The following is a 7,328-nucleotide window of genomic DNA, read 5'->3' as shown; positions in this document are numbered from 1 at the left end:
CCTCCCCCTCAGACCCTGGATCCACAGGCAGAGATAATGGCTTGCCAAGCTATTGATAGACTGGCTAGGCCCAGACGGGCCGGAAAGAAGAGAAAGGGGAAAAGATAGGGAAGTAGTGAACAACTTTATTTCCCCTCATCGAGCATACCATTTGTAATCTTAGACCTACACAGTCAAACAGTAAAGATTAGTTTTATAAGGATAAATTTAGGTTTAGTTTATCCTTCTGCCCCCTTTCCCTTAGGCCCAAACTTGATTCATCCCAGGCAAAGTGAAGAGAGGGGGGCAAATGAAATGTGAAAAATATAAAAAGTAAGTCTGGTGCCCCACTAGAGTGTAAGCTCCAAGAAGGCATGACCACTTATCACCATATCCCAGTGCCTAGTATAGTACCTGGTACATACCAGGGAGCTAATGAATATAAAATAATTAAGACATCATAAATTTAGGATATATTAAAATATAAATTAAATAAAATCAGCCCGGCCAGCATGGCTCAGTGGTTGAGTGTCAACCTATGAACCAGGAGGTCATAGTTTGATTCGGTCAGGTCAAATCATATCACTTAGCCTCCTCCTATTTCCTACTTCTCTCCTCAAAACATGTCCTATCGTCCTATTTCATATTTTGCCCCCATTCCCAGTACTAGGGCTATCTAAAGTGATTTCAAAGTAGTATTTCTGGAGAAGCTTGATCACACTTAACCCCTCCTAATGTGCCCGTTCTGCTCCTCATTCCCAAGCCTTCCCTCCCTTGGTCAGTTTCTCCCTGGTATCAACCCCTTAGTGGCCTCACTGAAACTCATTTTGACACAGAAAGGGCTTGGGTTTAAAGGTAGAAGACTCAAGTTGAGTACTGCTTCTGCCTCAGGTAACCCCCTCTAAGCCTCAGTTTCCTTCTCTGTCAAAAGGGGCTAAATTATACTACCCATCTCATGGATTATTGTGAGGATTAAATAACATTTATGTAGGGCCTGACACACAGAAAACACTATGTAACTGTTACTGCTATTATTATTATTTTGTTAATCCTCACCCAGGGAGGGGGGAAGAGAGCGAGAGCGAGAAACATCACTGTGAGAGAGGCACTCCACCCTGACCTGGGCATAGATCAAACCTGCAGCCCAGGTACATGCCCTCCACCTGGAATCAAACCTATGATCCTTGCCCTGGCTGTTATTCTCAGATGTTAGAGCGTCGGTCCTTGAACCAAAGGGTCTCGGGATTGATGTTTCTCTCTTTCTCCCTCTCCCCCCCACCCCCTGCGCCCCTTTCCTCTCTCTAAAAAAAAATCAATGGAAAAATATCCTCAGGTGAGGATTAAAACAAAACAACCCTTCAGTGCTCAGGCCGATGCTCTAACCACTGAGAACACCATCCAGGGCTATTGCTATTTTAAAAAAATATATTTTTATTGATTTCAGAGAGCAAGGGAGAGGGAGAAAGAGATAGAAACATCAATGATGAGAGAAAATCACTCATCGGCTGCCTCCTACCCCCCCCCCCCCCACTGGACATGGTGCCCGCAACCCAGGTATGTGACCTGACTGGGAATGGAACAGTGACCTCCTGGGTCATATGTCGACGCTCAACCACTGAGCACACCGGCTGGGCTATTGCTATTCTTTTTAATTGAAGTAAAGCATGCATATAAAAATGTTTTTAACTGTAAAGTTTTATTTAAAAATGTAAAAAAAATTACTATTATGACTTTATAGTGCGTAAATCTTGGGGAGGGGAGTATGATCTAATCCTGTGCTCCTTGCCCTTAGAGAAGCAAAATTTTTCTGACTTTTTCTTAATTGCCAGGTAGTACCCCCAAGAGAAGAAATAGCCCATCTCACACACACACATCTCATCACATTACCTTGCTGGTTTTCATGTTTATGATCTGCCTGTCCCCCCAAACTGGCATGAAAACTCCACGACAGAGGAAGTCCTATCTATACTGTTCAGAGTGTGGCACATAGTAGGTATTTTTGTTGGACCAGTGAACCAATGAATGAAGTTCTACCGCTGATATGCAAAGAAGTACCTGGTCACAGAAATATCACCCTGAGCACCAGGACTTCAACCAAAATGGAATCCTACATGGAATTATCCCTCAAGAAGGCCCTGCTTGTCAACATTGGCTACCTTAGCCTACCAAGACCAGTGGAGGGACAAATGTCCAGGAACAATGGAGGACCAGCCCTCTACTTGTGGAACAAGGACTCCGAAAGAGCAGAAGAGCTAAAATCTCTGCAAGAACTTCTTTCACCTGCCCGGGAAGGCTTCCTGACGGCGTCTGGCTTCCCCGGCCGCAGCTGAGGCTGCTCCGTGCAGGCTCGCAGCTCCCAGCCCCAGCTGAGTGAGGAATCCCAGCGCTACAGCGGAGGTTACTCGGCACCTGGAGGCTCCGGTGGCCTTGCCAGGTGAGCATGCCCAGGGAACGCAGACGGGGCCCATGATTATGACGATTTATTAATAATAATAATATTATTAAATATTTATGAAGTACTCGCTCCCTCCCCCACCCTTCCAGCAACGCCGCCAGGTCCCGAACCCTGAGTGCCATCGGTCCTCCCGGGTCGTCTTGGCCGCCTCGGCACCTTCACCGCCGGGGACCCAGGCGTCCGGTTCTCCCGTGGGGCGAGGACCCGCTCTGTCGCCCGGGGTCTGTGCACAGAACGTCCGATGGGGTCTGCACCCAGCGCAGGCTCTAGGGGCAGAAGCCGGGAGGGGCCAGGGGCCAGCTCCCTGCGAGGTCCACCTGGCGGCCGCCCCCGCCCCTCCCCGCGGCCCCGCCGGTCCGCGGACGAGCGAGGGCGAGCCCCCGGGCTCTGCGGCCCCAGGCGGCGGCCGCGCGCCGTCCCACTCCCAGGGCTCCCGCCGCCCGGCCCAGCATCCCGGCGCCCCGGCCCCGCGGCATTTTTTTCTCTTTATCATAAATATATAAATTATGCTAATTACGGGCATTGCATATTAACCAAACCCGAAACCTCCCCTGCCCGGCCCCCTCCCCCTCCGTGCAAACCCCTCCCCGCCCCGGACCCCGCTACTTACCGGAGCCCGAGCCCGAGCCGCCTTCGCCCTGGGTGCCCGGCGGCCACCGATTAGACATTCATCTCACAGCCCGGGCCGGGGGGCCGGGGGCCGGGGCCGGGGCCGGGGCGGCCGCCGCCTGTAGACAAAGAAGCCAGTGCGGCTCGGCTGGGCTCGGCTCGGCCCGGGAACCGGTCGGGACCCGCCGCCGCCCCCGGACCCCCAGCCCGAGACGGGCCGAGCCCAAGGGGACTCCGCGGGCTGCGCCGGGCGGAGGCGGGCCGGCCGGGGAGCGGGCCGGGAAGCTGGGGCGGGGTGGGGGCGCTCAGGTATATGTATGTTTCTTTTCCCCTTTCCACGGCCCCCCCTTTTTCCCTCCTCCCCTTTTTCCCTCCTTCAGCTACTTGGATTTTTTTAGCTACTGCGTCATGAGCATAATTTATGCAAAGAGCTTTGCGGCGCGCTGCACCGCGCTCGCCGGCCGCCGGGGGCGGCGCAGAGGGGAGGGGATGGGGATCGGGGGGCCGGGAGCCGCGGGCGGGGGCGGGAGCCTCAGCCGCTAGCCTCGCCCCGGGACAGGGGCGGAGGGTCGGTGCGGCGGGTCACGCAGCCCCTCCGAGGTCCCGCTGGAGGTCGTTTCCTTTTGGAAGGTGCGAGCGTGGAGCGGGAGCCCGGGGTCCGGACCGGGACCCGAAGCCGCATTCCCTGAAGCCTGGGATGGGGGCGGCGACGGCGGTGACTCCCAGCAGCCGCCTTTCCCTCCGTGGGTTAGTCATCGGCCCTTCGCAAGGTTGGAAGTCAAGTTCACGTCCATTCCCAAGCCCCGGGCCGGGACCCCGCTGGGAAACAGGAGAGGGAACTCGGACATAGTCCAGCCAGCGCCGAAACTTCGGAGCAGAGCCTCATTCCACTGGGGGCGGGGGCCCAGGTCCTGCGGGCTCCCCCACCCAGGAGGGTTGTAGAATATTAGAGCTCCTGGGGGTTTTGTTTGGTCTGTAGTCCCCGTAGTCCTGCCCCCCAGGCTGTCAGTTCCTCGACAGCACAGGTTAGGACTTAACTCACTTCTGTATTTCCTACCACGCTTTATGTCAGCGGTTCTCAACCTGTGGGTCGCGACCCCTTTGGGGGTCGAACGACCCTTTCACAGGGTTTGCCTAAGACCATCGGAAAACACATATATAATTACATATTGTTTTTGTGATTAATCACTATGCTTTAATTATGTTCAATTTGTAACAATGAAATTGGGGGCACCACAACATGAGGAACTGTGTGAAAGGGTCGCGGCATTAGGAAGGTTGAGAACCAGTGCTTTATGTGCAGGGGGCCAGTATTGCTAGTGAACGTTGTCACCGTGAAGGCAGAAGCTCTTAGGCTACGTGACTTGGTTTGGTGCTGCACACACACAGATCCGATGCCTTGGAAGGCATGGATATCAGGGCTTGTGTGAAGAAAGAAATGGATGTGGTCGAAGGGGTTCAAGGAGGCATACACCAAAATGTTAATTGTGGTTTTGTTTGGGAAAAGGAAATCTTTAATTTATATTGTATACATTTCTGTGAATATTACTTTTTTACTTAATTTTTTTTTATTGGGGCATGACATACACCCACTAAAGTACACGAATCGTAAATGTACACTTAGAGGAATTTTTATATTATACATGTAATTACCACCCACAATAAGATACAAAGCATTTCCAACACCTGACAAGGCTCCCTTGTGCTTCTTGGAGCTGATAGACGACCAGTGACTACTATTCTGATTTCAATCACCACAAATTAGTTTTGCTGGTTCTTGAACTTCATATAAATGGAATCAGACAGTATATACTCTGTGTCTGGCTTCTGTCACTCAACAGATGTTTTTCAGATTCATCCATGTTGTTGGGTCCAGCAGTATTACTTGTTATTTTTTTATTGCTATATATATTTCATTGTGTAATTATGCTCCAATTTATCCATTCTACTATTGGTGGGCTTTTGGGTTGTTCGTGTTTTTATCTTTTATGAATAAAACTGCTATGAACATTCTTGCACAAGTCTTTTGGTAAATACAGGGTGTCCCCCCCAAAATGTATACACACTTTAACAGCAGATAGCTCAATTTTGAAAATAAAATGTATTTTAATAAACACTGCCTTTGTAATTATTCAAAGTGTTTATACATTTTTTTGGGACACCCGATACATGCACTTATTTCTCCTGGGTAAATGCTGAGGAGTGGAATTGCTAGACTTGGGGTTTATGTTTCGCTTTTGTAGATACTGCTAAATAGTTTTCCAAAATGTTTGAAGCAATTCATGTCCTTGCTAGTAACCTCTGTGAGTGCTAGTTGTCCCACACCCTCACCAATACTTGTAATACAATCTTTCTGTTGTTGTTGTTGCATGATTGCAATATAATCTTTTTGGAATAATAATATATTTTATAATCAGAAAAGAGTCAAAATATAAATATTTCCGTGACCACAGATCTTCTCAGGTGTTGGAATGCTTGGTATCTTATTGTGGGCAGTAACTGCATGTATAATATAAAAATTCCTCAAAGTGTACATGGCGGTTCGTGTAGGGAGACGATGCCACTCACTGGTGGCTTCCCTTTGCGTCTCATGCCAAATCCAGCTCTTCAGCAATATCCTCAACCCAGCGCAATTCCTTTTCCTCCGGGACTCCCACGCCTCTGAGCCTGCAGATAGTTACTATCTGCCGTGTGCCAGATAATGGGCTGGCTTCGAAGTGTCCAGTGGAATTTATAGTTTGCTGGAAAAATAGACATTAAACAAAAAAAAAGCACAACACACATAAATATATCATTCCACATGATAATTAAGAAGACAAGAAGGTGATGTGAGAGAGATGAACACTGGGGGGCAGGGAAGACCTCTGAGGAAGTCATGAGTATTTAGGGCAAAGTTTGAGAGAATAATCGGGAGGCAGAAGGAACAGAGACAATGAGGCAGGAAAGAACTTGGTGTTCAAGAAACAGAGGCTGACCATGTGGCTGGAGCACAGCGAGTGAAGGCACAAAAGGAGGCTGGGAAGACAGGCATGGCCCAGATCAGGCGGGCCTGGCTATATATACCCCCTAATCTTTCTATTTAATTGGGTCCCTTCTTTCTTTGCAAACTCTATCAAGATTGACCTCCTCCAAGATGCCTTCTTGAATAATACATTGTTGTAATAATATTATTATTTTAATTGCATCATTGTTCCAATAACTTCATTACAGAATCTGTTTGTAGGCCATTCATTCTGTTTCCTGGGAATGTATTGGTTTATCCCCCAGACGTGGGACAGCCTTCTGTTTCCTCTTTTGCCTGATCTCCAAGCACCCAGCTTATCAGGGATGGTCCCTTGGCACGTATTTTATTCCTAGAAATCTCTAGGAATGTAAGCAGATAACCCCGGGGGTCCTTACTTCCCTGGCTGGAGAACTGACCCAGTCCCAGATCTTCAAAACCTGTCATGGAGCACCCACATTTCCCCAGGTTCTGTGCATATTTTCCCAAGCACCTTCCTTATCTCCATAGTTAATCGTGCCCCTCCTCCGCTCCAGTCACCAGACTAGAGGCATCACTGCGGTTGCTAAGGGACTGAGGCTGGGGCAGGTGGGAGTGAGCTGAAGGATGGTACGGCAGGGAGTCAGGTTGGTCAGCAGGAAAAAACTCTCCGCTGTGAGGAGAGGAAGGAGAGCAATACATTTCCAAGCGCTTCTCCGGCCAGTTTTTGTTGTTTTTTATCTCCCATGTGTTTGTTATCTGCTTGTTCGCTCTGAAAGCTTTTAGAATTACAAAAAACAAAAATTAAAAAAAAATCTGGTGACTTAAATTTTATAATGTTATGGCTCATTGTGGTTAGTTAGTGTTGATAAAACAAGGAAGCTGTAGTCCATCTTAACTGGTCATATCAAAGTCCTTGTGAGGAGAATGGACCGTGAAGGAGGCCCCTGAGTGCTGTTAACAACCCAGGGATATTTCATGATGAGAAGCCAGAGTTTTTGAAAACTTGTACGTGACAGGGAGTGTGGCTGTGCATGTTCCTCTTTTTACAGACCTCCCACCCTGAAATGCATGTATTTTCTTGTATTTAATTTTAGCCATGATGTAAAGGTATATGCTGGGCTGCTGTCACTCTGACAGATCACCCTACCAGCTCAAAGGGTAAATATGGTTTTCTTTCCATAACTTTTGTACAGTAACAAGGTGAGGAACATTTTAGCTCATAAATTATTTACCAAACCTCACAGGCATAATAGGCTGTGTGCATATTCATCAGGCTATCATCCATTATTCATAAGAAGTTCA

The 7,328-nt window shown here is 48.7% G+C and overlaps 1 protein-coding gene across 3 annotated transcripts in view; it reads right to left on the bottom strand.

Annotated features, from left to right (window-relative positions):
* Nucleotides 1–3,375, bottom strand: part of POU6F1 (POU class 6 homeobox 1) — a 26,152-nt gene extending 22,777 nt beyond the window's left edge. For all 3 annotated transcript variants that reach the window (XM_036298215.1, XM_036298225.1, XM_036298216.1), the window contains exon 1: nucleotides 3,045–3,375. The gene's annotated coding sequence lies outside the window, so the exon portion shown is untranslated. The remainder of the gene's footprint in view (nucleotides 1–3,044) is intronic.
* Nucleotides 3,376–7,328: the final 3,953 nt, after the last annotated feature.

Source organism: Myotis myotis, unplaced genomic scaffold, assembly GCF_014108235.1.
Source record: "Myotis myotis isolate mMyoMyo1 unplaced genomic scaffold, mMyoMyo1.p scaffold_m19_p_3, whole genome shotgun sequence".
NCBI classification, from domain to species: domain Eukaryota; kingdom Metazoa; phylum Chordata; class Mammalia; order Chiroptera; family Vespertilionidae; genus Myotis; species Myotis myotis.
The sequence above is the reverse complement of the archived record's forward strand: the minus strand, read 5'-3'. Positions and strand labels throughout refer to the sequence as shown.